Source organism: Monodelphis domestica, chromosome 2 (assembly GCF_027887165.1).
Source record: "Monodelphis domestica isolate mMonDom1 chromosome 2, mMonDom1.pri, whole genome shotgun sequence".
NCBI lineage: Eukaryota > Metazoa > Chordata > Mammalia > Didelphimorphia > Didelphidae > Monodelphis > Monodelphis domestica.
In genome coordinates, this window is record NC_077228.1 from 232,059,113 (window position 1) to 232,070,953 (window position 11,841).

Here is an 11,841-nt window from a genome sequence, read left to right on the forward strand (position 1 = left end):
AAGGGAACCTTCCAAGTCTTGTCAAAATGAATGATTACTATTCACTTGTAGCAATTCAGGTAGACACAAGTGATACTGTCAGAGGAATCTAGAAAGTATTGCCAAAGATTACAAAGTTTAAGGCAAGAAAATGAAGATGATAGAGAGACAAACTGTATTTTCCTTACAAATACCCATTAAGGCAAAGATTATAGAAGAGAAAAAAATTACTTGGAAAGTGAACTTTGGGATAAGGAGGTGGTGTCTGAAAATTATATGGATTTCTTGATCATAGCTTAAAGTACTGGGATAACAGACTCCTGTTCAGGGATGGAGTGTACTTAACAGAGGATATGCAAGATTTTATTTGCCTGGTGTCATGTAGAAGATCAAAAGGATTTAAAATGAAAGGGATGGAAGAAGTTAGAAATTGCTGGAGTATATCTACCAAGCTCGATATCATAGAAAGTAGTTACAATGAAGAGAGGAGTAGGCATTTAGATATCCAGAAGTTTAGAGGAGAAGAGAGGTGCCATTAATAAAACCTATGGACTCAAATATCAATGCAAAAAGACCCAACAGGCAAGAGGAGCTAACTGGAGACAAAAATGATCTTGTAGTGTAGTTGTTATTAAGACTTAGTGGGATGAAACCATGACTGAAATACGGTGGAAGACGGGCATATCTTTTATAAAAGAAACAAGTTAAGAAAAAGAGGCAGGGTAGCATAGACTATTAAGCTATATTCATGTGAGGAAATCTGAGGGGGAAGAATGGTAAAAAGCACTTGAAAATTTGTAGAAAGAGAAAAAAGTAATTTTGCCATGTCATAATAAATCTATGATAGTGAGAGACTAAGGCACAAAAGGTCTGAGCAAATCTATTTATTGGCAAGACTAGCAGTTATCAATAATAGAAGTCAATGGTCCTTCTGTAAGCAAAGACCCTGATGTGGTAAGAATAGTTTTTTAATACAGTTAGTGGCTATATAAGCTCCATAAACACGCCCCTCCCCCACCAACTAAGATTGTTATTGGTTATTTATACTATCTGACCACTTGACCATGAGCCTCATCACGGTGACTGAAAAACCCAAATTGGGCCAACATCTTTTTGTAAGAACCAACTCCACAGTGCCAAACCACCACCAGAGACTTTCCAGATTTCATGGTGTTATGAAGGGGGTATAGAATTAGGCTTCTCCCTGGAACATTCTCCAGAAGGTTTCTTATCTACCATTCCTCATACTGGCAGAATTCAGTATTAGGAAAATATCTTGTGATCAGGTGGAATCATCCATCATCCATCTTTCTAATCTCCAAATTATTTGCACAATAATACTTTAAGCCTCAAAGCCTTAAAGCTTGGTTTCAATGATAAAGCTTTATTATAGTGGTTACTATTATTTTTTATTTTTATTTATTTTTTTCATTTTAAATTTTAATTTAAAAAAATTTTTTTCCATGGTTACACAATTCATGTTCTTTTCCTCTCCTTTTCCCTCCCCTTCCCAGAGCCAACAAGCAATTCCACTGGGTTGTACAAATGTTATCACTTGATACCTATTTCCATATTATTCATTTTTGCAATAGAGCAATCTTTTAAAGCCAAAGCCCCAAATCATATACCTGTATAAACAAGTGATAAGTGATATGTCATAAGTTTTTCCTTTTGCATTTCTACTCCCATACTTCTTTCTCTTGATGCATATTAGCATTCTTTCTCATAAGTCCCTCAGGAATGTCCTGGATTGTTCTATTGCTACTAGTAGTAAAGTCTAATGGTTAGCAAAACTCTTAAAGACAAATAAATAACCAGTAATCAATAATCAATTATCAGAATGTATTACAGACTACCTGGACGGAAAGAAAATAGATGAGTAGTTCATAGAAATAGATCACAAGCCTGGCACAGAGCCATTATGTAGTACTTCGGTTATACAGATCCATGCTGGAATTTTTCTCTGCCAAAAGCAGAATAGCTAATAATTTTTCACTTATATTAATAATTCCATTCTTTAAAAGGTAAAGACATCAATAAGAGGAAACCTTATTCTGGATCAGATTCTTGCTAAAGAGGGAGGTTTCTGGTAAACAAATTTCAAAATGTTGAGAGATAGGTAAGATTGCATGGATTAGAATCCTACTGGGGATTCAGCCCAGGAGGGATGGGGAATGCTCGAGAACACAATTCTGAAGAAACAAAGGAGACAGTTCCAACGAGGAGGAAAAATAGGGATTGTCTGAGAAAATATGGACCTCACCAATCAACTTCGATTCTTAGTGTGAGTGTGTGTACATACATATATATGTGAGTCTGTGTATGTGTGTGTATTATATATAGTAGTGATATCTACAAATCTATATTTACTTATCTGGTGTGTGTGTTCTTCTATTGATCTTCACCCAAGGGCTCTCTACCATTTCTGTCTATCCTGGCAGCAAAAGAAGGGAACCAAGATGAACATCATAAGAGCCTGAACCCGTCCTATACAATACTGCCAGGTGTGTTAAAACTCAGAATGAGCAGAGGCTAGACAGGAAAATTAGAGACATTCAAGAAGGTTTCCTTTAGTTAAACTATGGGAAAGAGAAAGATCATAAAAGGGATAGGACTGCTGTTTGGGGAGGATAGGACAATAACAACTGACAACAGAGAGAAAGCAGAGCTGTTCCATTTGTATTTTGCCAAGAAGAATGACCTTTGCTTTGGAAATAACAGAACAAAAATGGCAAACAGAGAGTAGATACCCAGGATAAGTAAGAGAGCACTCACTGTCTTTGATAAATTCAAGTCCCTTGGCCTAGACAATCTTATACCTTGGCTACTGAAAGAACAGATAAGTATGATTGCTGACACACTTTGAATTTTGAATTTTGGTAAGGAAAGAATAGGGTTAAAAAACCAAACAATCCACATAGCAGCTGACTCTTTCACTACCATGCTCAAGTGCACTGAGCAAGAAGGGTGGAAGTGAGCTTGTCTTTTATTGCCAGGAAAATTGTAGGATTTCCGGAAAGGGAAATGATTTAAAGAGATTGTGAATATCTAGAGAATGGGTTGTGTCCAAATCTTATTTTCTTTTTTTTTTCAACAGTTTTACTGAATGAATAGAAAGGCAGTGTTGGGTAGGGGATAAGACCCAATTTCATGTTCCACCTCTGGCACATATTGGCTGTGTGATCCTGCTTAAATCCTAATGCTTAATATTCTAAACACAACACAAAAGTGTGATCTGTACTCTGTCCTTCTCAGATTGTATTGTGTTTAGAACTGGACATGAGCCATTCCCCAATAGATAAATGGTCAAGGGACATGAATAGGCAGTTTTCAGATAAAGAAATTAAAAAATATCAATAAGCACATGAAAAAGTGTTCTAAATCTCCCATAATTAGAGAAATGCAAATCAAAACAACTCTGAGGTACCACCTTACACCTAGCAGATTGGCTAATATGACAGCAAAGGAAAGTAAAGAATGTTGGAGGGGATGTGGCAAAATTGGGACACTAATGAATTGCTGGTCATGAATTGATCCAACCATTGTGGAAAGCAATTTGGAACTATGCACAAAGGGCTTTAAAAGAATGCATATACCCTTTGATCTAGCAATACCACTACTGGGTTTGTACTTCAAAAAGATAATAATGAAAAATGTTTGTACAAAAATATTCATTCTTTGTGGTGGCAAAAATTTGGAAAATGAGGGGATGTCCATCAATTGGGAATGGCTGAATAAATTGTGGTATCTGTTGTTGGTGATGAAATACTATTGTGCTATAAGGAATGATGAACTGGAAAAATTCTATATGAACTGGAAAGATCTCCAAGAACTGGCACAGAGTGAAATGAGCAGAACCAAGAGATTATACACTGAAAGTGAAACGTGGAACTATCCCATGTAATGAACTTTACTACTAGTAGCAATACAATACTCCAAGACATTCCTGAAGGACTTTCCATATTGAGGCTTTCCATATTGAGAGAAAGAACTATGGGAGTAGAAATGCAAAAGAAAAAACTTATGACATATCACTTATCACTTGTTTATATGGATATATGATTTGGGGTTTTGGCTCTGTGGTAAAAATGAATAATGTGGAAATAGGTATCAAGTGATGACATTTGTACAACCCATTGGAATTGCTTATTGTAACAGTCCACACCTGTGTATGCACAAGGGAAATAATTTATCTGTAAGGATTGTCTTAGGAAAGCCCATGCTCAGTCCTTAGGCTCGAACTCAGGTTTCTTTGTGCTCACCTGGCTGAGATAAACTACACCCCTGCCTTGTCGTAATTTGCAACGGAACCAATGGCAATCCACTGTGTATTCATTAATATGTATTATGTACATTTGCATTTCAATACCAATAAATATGAGCGGAGCACATCAAGCCAGCCCTTATTACCTTTCACCTGTCTCTGTCTTTCCTGGCACTTGGCCTCTGGCCAAGAATCAGCTTCTCTCATGGAATTTCCTTTATTTCTGTGAATCACCTCCCTTTCTTAATCTCCTACCCTCTAGCCGGACTGGTCCATGATTAGAGCCCTCGGCTCTAAGGGATCATGGCCTTTTTCTCTCAGCTAATCTCTAAACTCATTGCTTACTCCCGTGTGTTGATTTAAAGTTACTTAACTGTTTCATGTCCTTGTGAAAGTTAAGTAGCTGGAGCTTGATCTGTGTAGCTCGATTATTATAAATATTGCGTGGTTTCTGTCTCCTTCTTATCCATCCCCTTGGTTCCAGTCCCTTTCCCCCAAGATCAACCTTCTATCTTTTCTTTCCTGTGAGGGCTGTGGGCAAGCCCCCCCACACTTATCAGCTCTGGGAGAGGAAAGGAAAAAGGGGAGGGAAAGAAAATGAATCATGGAAAAATAATTTTTAAATAAAATAAATAAATCAAAGAAAAAAAGAATTTGAAAAAAAAAAAGAACTGGACATGACCCCCAAGAATGCTAGTGACTTCCCTCCATTAATTATCACCAATTTATCTTGTATGTATCTTGTTTGTAAACAATTGTCTTTGTGTTGTTTCCTCCCCCTTCCCTATTAGATGATAGAGTTTAGAATTTTGTTTGAATCCCTCAAGCTTAGTACCATACCTAGCATGTTGTTGTTCAGTTGTTTCAGCCATGTCTGACTCTTTGTGATTCCATTGGGATTTTCTTGGTAAAGATACTGGAATGATTGGCCATTTTCTTCTCCATACCTGTCATATAATGGATGCTTAAACACCACAATTTAGGAAGAACATTGATAAAGTGGATAATGTCTATAGGAAAGTAATTAGGATAAAGAAGGGCCTTACAGCCATGGTGTGTTAGAACTAGGTTGTTCAATCTAGAGATGTTTAGCCTAGAGAAGAGAAGACGCAGGGGGTCAGGGAGAAATGATCCTTGTGTTCAGGTATTTGCAGAAAGATTGGCCTATGAAAGAGGGATCAGATTTGTGTTTGGTCTCAAAGGCTAAAATGGGAGAGAGCTGTAAAGAGGTAAATTTAGGACTCTCCTGAAAAAAAGAGATTAGCGCTATCCAGAAGTAGCATAGACTGCCCCTAGGAGGGGAGGGTTCCTCTTTCTTGGAGTTCTTACAGCAGAGGATAGATGACCACGAGTTGCATATGTTACAGTGGACATTCTCTTGATTGGATTCAGAATGGCCCCTGAGGTTCCTCTCTGCTCTCAAATTCTGGGATTCAAGGTCTCTGAGACCTTAGAGTATTACTTAATGGACTATGCTTTATAATAGCGTATAGGACCCCTCCCCATTTCCTTTCTTTACTGCTCTAGAATATACCCTTTCTACCTCACCTCAGGGGCAACCTTGAAATCTCTTTTTGTTGTTCAATTGTTTTTCAGTCATGTCTAACTTTCCATGATCCCATTTGGAGTTTTCTTGGCAAAGATACTGGAGTGGTTTGTCATTTCCTTCTGCAGCTCATTTTACAGATGAAGAGATTGAGGCAAACAGGCTTGCTGAAGGTCATAAAACTCATAAGTGTCTAAAGCCAGATTTGAACTTAGGAAGATGAGTCTTGCTAATCCCAAGCCCAGTTACTCTGTCTACTGCAGTGGTTCTCAACCTTTCTAATGCCGTGACCCTGCAATACAGTCCCTCATGTTGCAGTGACCTCAAACCAAAAAATTATTTTGGTGGCTACTTCAAAACTGTAATTTTGCTACAGTTATGATTCAGAATATAAATACCTGATATGCATTATGTATTCTCATTGCTACAAATTGAGAGATTGAGAACCGCTGGTCTACTGAGTGACCTAGCTACTCCTTAAAACATTTCTCTCTCCCTCTCTCTCTCTTCCTCTTCCTCCCTCCCTCTCTCTCTCCCTCTCTCTTCCTCTTTTTCTCTCTCTCACTGGATTTAAATGTTTTAATTCTGCACAATATTGATGAAAACATGATTTATCACTTGTTTATTTGGGTTTATGTTTTGGGGTTTTGGTTTTATAAGATTATTTACTTACAAAAATGAATAATATGGAAATATGTTTTGCCTGATAATGCATGTATAACCCAGATTGAATTGTTCTGGGAGGAGGGAATGAAGAAGGTATGGATCACGTAACTCTGGAAAACTTATGTGGAAATTTGTTATTAAAATAATTTTTTTAAAATTCTACACAACATGGACAGACAAGTGGAGATCTGGGTATTGGGGAAAGAGACCGACGTATTTGCATCCAAATTTGATTTGAAAAGTAAACAATTGAATGAAGAGGGATTGCAAAAGACTCAGGTGAGTATATTTAGCAGCAAAGATCATCAATAATCTCTAGCTGAATGTTTAAGGTAGTTTCACATACTTTTGAGTTTGGGAATGAGAAACCTCAGAGATGATCAGGTCACTGAAACGCAAAACTTTTTTTAACTTCCATTGATTGGGAAGCCATTACCTTCTGAACATTCTCTTCCACTTTGGGGCAGCTTTTTTTCCTCAAGGAGAAAGCTTCCCATTTTCAACTTCTGCCCCTTGAAACTAGTTCTTCCTTCCAAATGAGCTGGTATTTGTAACATTCTTAGCACAATGCCTGGGACATAGTGGGTGCTTCCCTCTTCCAAGCCAAGCATAATCACTGTGATCTCTTCGTCCACATAACAGCCTTCAGATACTTGGACATAACTATTATTCAGCTCATCAAACATTTATTATATAAATGCCTACTATGAGCAAGGCACTATGCTAACCATTGGGAATTTAATGCTGAAAATGAAAAAGTCTCTGCCCTCAAGGGCTCTCTTTTCTCCTGGGGATAGACCATGTTCCTGGAGAAATAAATGTGAGGTTAATTTGCCGAGGTATCAAGGAAGGCCCCCCCCCAAAGATGTAGCACTAAGATAAGTGGGGAGAGCATTCTAGGAATGTGGCTAAGGAAAGCCTGCACGGTGCCCAAATGCGCAGGTCTAGGTAGATGGGAAGTTTCATTTGGGAAACAGCTAGCAGTTTAGCCCAGTTGAACCACTGAGTTTGTAAGGGGCAATAGCACGAAATGAGATTATAAAAAGTTTGCTGCCAACTAAGGAGTCAATATTCTATCCTAGAGGCATTAGGGAAACACTGAAAGTTTTTTTGAGTGCATGGATCTCAAGGAGTTTATTTTGGCAGATGTTTGAAAGAGGGTTTGGAGGCAGGAAAGCCTGAAAGCAGGGAGACCAATTGAACTATTACAATAGCCTGACCTAGGGTGATGGCTTTGTGAATTCCTTCAACACGTAGCTATCCACCTCTGCATATACATACTAGTTTGTCAATATCCTTTCTTGTGTGATGCCCAGATTTGAATGCAATACCCTTGAACAGTAATTTTTAAAAAATCCTTAGCTTTCATCTTGGAATCAATACTGTGTATTGGTTCTGAGAAATAAAAGCAATAAGGGTAAATGCTAGGAAATATCTGAGGCCATATTTGAACCATCTCTGGGCATGGATCTCAATCCACTAAATTATCTAGCTGCTCCCTAGAGCAGTAATTCTTCTTTTTTATTTAAACCCTTACCTTCTGTCTTAGAATCAATACTTTTTATTGGTTCCATGGCAGAAGAGCAGTGAGGGCTAGGCAATGGGGGTTAAGTGACTTGCCCAGTGTCTGAGGCCAGAGAAGAACCCAGGACTTCCCATCTCTAGGTGTGACTCTCAATAGCCACCTAGCTACTACCTAGAACACTAATTCTTAAAGAGATCTAGGAGTTCTCTAGGATCCTTTCGGGGCCCCAGGAACTCAAAACTATTTTCATAAACATACTAAGGCACAATTTGCTTAGCAAAATACTCTTCTCCTTAACAATCGCATATTTGTGTGAGGTCAATTTTTCTTTATATGCCTCGATTAAAACAATTCATTGCAACAGTTAAATAAAGAGGCAAATATAAGTATCTATCCATGTTCTTTAAGTCAGGCATTACAGAGATTTGCAAAAAATATGTAAAACAATGCCACTTTGCTCACTAAACTTTTTATTAAAGAAAATATAGCTATTTCCCCCCTAGAAAATACTATTTATATTCAGAGGTATAACCTTACTGGGGGAGATCAATGCCCTAAGCCTGTGTGAGGGAAGATGAGTTGGCAAGAGTAGGAGAGAGGAGAGATTCACTCCCTTTGTGCTTGGGATTCTCTTCAAGTCCCTTTGGCTCTCTTTAGTTTCTTTGGTCTTTGAGTACTTCTGACTTCAAGCTTTGAAAGAGAAAGATGGGAGATGCCAACCCCACTTCATTTTTGCTGGAGAAAAATAAGATTCTGGGAAGAAGCTGACATGAGAGGAGCTGACAGTCTCCAACATATCCCTGGCTCCAGCTTGCTACACTACTTTGAGGAACTTCTCTTTTGGTGAGATCTAGGGCTCTCTTGGCTGAACAGAGTTCTCTTGATCTCAATGGGAGAGCCTCCACTCTGTAGTGTCTGACATATGTTCTTCTATATTTCTCTAATTTCTATGTGCTCTGGACTTGGTTAAATGAATTTCTTTGTTACCTGTAATTGGGTTCATTGTGGAACTCATATTTGGTGGGAAGAGTTAAGCCTTGGATACAGAGCTTGGGGTTCCGCTCCCTCCAGTTAATGAATGGTGATAAGAAATTAGATTAAAACTGAAAAATCACCTCTCCTGGATTAACAATATTTATGGGAGCAGATAAATTCTATATGTTACATATTATATTATATTATATTATATTATATTCCCTACATAATATATAATATATTCTATATAGGATATTCTATATAGAATGTTACAGAACATTCTATATTACATAGAATATTACAGAATATTCTATATTCTTCTTCTACATATCCTCTCTGAAGAGAGCAAAATGGCCAAGTTTCTGGCTTTCCCTCCTGCTTCCCCTCCTGGCAGAAAATAAAGTCTTCCTTGGAGAAAAATTGGGGAGAAGAGGCTAGAGATGTCTATTCTTTTTCCAAGCCACACAATGATATCCTCATGTTATATATGGGGGACAGCCCTTGCTACATATGAAAAGGGTAATTGCTATTTTAAAATAAATTAACAAATAGATATTTTAAAATTTATCTGTTTTAACTTCTATCATGGTATTTATGAATGGATAAAACCCACATAAACAGAATCTCTTTGGGGTTCTCAATTATAATTTTTTTAACACTTACCCTCTATCTTAGTATGAATTCTAAGATAGAAGAGAAACAAAGGCAAAGCAATTGAAGTTAAGTGACTTGCCTAAGATCATACAGGTAGGCAATATCTGAGTTCAAATTTGAACTCAGATCTTCCTGACTCCAGACCTGGTATTCGATCCACTGTGCTTTGCAGGCTCCTCTGGTCCTCAATTATTTTTATTTTTTTAAACCCTTACCTTTCATCTTAGAATTAATATTGCGTATTGGTTCCAAAGCAGAAAAGCAGTCGATAAGGGCTAGTAAGAGTTATACAGCTAGAAAATGTCTGAGGACAGATTTGAACCCAGGTCCTCCCATCTCCAGACTTACCTAGATGCTCCTCCCCCCCCCCCCATCCCCAACTATTTTTAAGAGAGTAAAGAGGACATGAAACCAAAAACTTTGAGACCCACTGCTCTAGATGTGGCCTGACCAAGAGAGCATAGAACTAGTGCTTCCCTATTTCTGGATACTGTGATTCTATTAATGTGGGCAAAGATTTAATTAGTCTTTTTTTTTGTTTGATTCCTATCACCCTTGTTGGCACCTAAAACTCTGTTTAACTCTTTTCCAATTTACTTCCAGACCTATGATTTTGTTGGTATAGTGGAAACTTCCACTGAAGAAACTCTTTTTTACAAATGTGGATTTGCAACAAACTTGTCATTTAAGGAGGTAGTTAGGTGGATGAAGAGCCAGACCTGGAATCAGAAGTCCTGGGTTAAAATCTGATCTCAGATACTGCCTTGCAGTGTTGCCCTGAGCAAGTCATATAACTCTGATGCCTAACCCTTGCCATTCTTCTGCATTAGAAATGATAGTAAGACAGAAGGTAAGTGCCAAAAAAACCACAACATCTTAAGAGAACTGTCTGGAGCTCTGAGAAGGCACTTGCCTAAGATTATGGCATCATTGTGTGTTCTGAACCCAGGGCTTCCTGAATCTGAAGCTAACTGTCCATGCTGTCTCTCCACAAAGATATTTTCCGTATGAACTATTATCTAACAATGCTTCTGCTATCCTGTGTTTGTTGCATGAATTTATTGAACCCAAGTACAGAACTTTTTATTTATCCCTGTTAATTCTCACATTCTTGGTGAACCATGAAGTTAATGGTAGTGTATGTGCCAACATCTATGGCAAAAGATGGAAAGGTAGAGAAAAATCTGCTAAGCTCAAAGAAATCAAGTTGACAGACTTTCATCATTAGTGTAAAGCTATAAGTAAATATGACAAAAATACACTGGAAAATATGATTCATTTCAAAGAAATAAAAACCACCAAAAGCTTATACACCAGTATGAAGCATCACACTTATATTTGCTGAATAATTTCCTCCAGATTGTTGGAAGGCATTGGATGTGTTGAGTACCATCATCACATACACACACACACAAACCTTAACAGCAGGAAACAACTGTTTATTGATGTAGAAGTCCTATCACCATCAACTATCTGTTCAGTCAGACCATCAGCTATTTAAAGCAAAGGTCAAAATCAACCTTAAAGTAGAAGAAAAGTTGAAGGTGAGAAAAGATGCTTCGAACAATTGAAATGGCTTCAACCTGACCTATTCACATGAGCCATTGATTAAAAAAAAAAAGGAAATGGAAAAAGGTGAATATATTGACTTTGATTTTCACCACTTGCTGCAAAAGAATAAATGATGTAAAAAAGTCACCAAAGTAAAGCTGTCAATAGAATGCAGAAGTCACTTTAGCCAGTGAAAACTTAATTTCCTTGCCAAGAAGAAAGATATGGAAGTCAAAGACCACTTTGATAGAATATAAACTTATTTGTAAATCACTGTGGATCTGACAAAAATTGCTTTGAAAACTGGAAAGTGGCTTGACGGAAATTAGGTTTAGACCAGCACTTTACACTATATGCCAAGATAAGCCCCCATAGATATAAAAGGTCACATCATAAACAAATTGGGGGAGCAAGGAAGACTTCATCTTTTAGATTTGTGAAGTGGGGAACAATTCATGACAAAACAAGTGATAGAGAGGGTTGATTTAGGTAAATGAACTATTATTATTATTTTAAAAACACAATTATAAAATATACTATATTTTATATAATTTATTTATATGTTATGTAATTTATATAAATATAAAAGATTAGAAATAGAAAATATATTTATGAGATAAATATAAAACATTTGTAAAGTAAATATATACATACATATATAAATATATACATATTCATAAA